Below are 372 nucleotides of genomic sequence, written 5' to 3'. Positions count from 1 at the left end.
CGCCACAGCAGTTGTTGCTCTTTACTGAATTCTCCCTTTCTCTGGCAGCTCAGGGTTTGCAGCCTTCACAAACACTGCTCTTGGTGCCAGGACACCAACCCACGAACCCAAACCAAGGACACGTTCGCTTAACCTTCAGAAAAAAAGAACACGGAGAAGACAGCAAACCCGGAGGGTCTCTGCGGGAATCACCGACCTTCCCTGCTGATGCAACACTTATGAAACCCAAAGCCCGGAACCACCCCAGGAGAAACCGCGATTCCAACACGGTCAGGCTGCGGAGGGAGAAATGAACACTAAGAAGCAGGGGCCGTAGAGCGCTACACCCCGCGACACCCCCTCACTGAAAGAAACCTGGAGAGACGACGAGCG

This window comes from Antrostomus carolinensis, unplaced genomic scaffold (genome assembly GCF_000700745.2).
Source record: "Antrostomus carolinensis isolate BGI_N321 unplaced genomic scaffold, ASM70074v2 scaffold9743, whole genome shotgun sequence".
Lineage (NCBI taxonomy): Eukaryota > Metazoa > Chordata > Aves > Caprimulgiformes > Caprimulgidae > Antrostomus > Antrostomus carolinensis.
Note: the sequence above shows the minus strand (reverse complement) of the source record.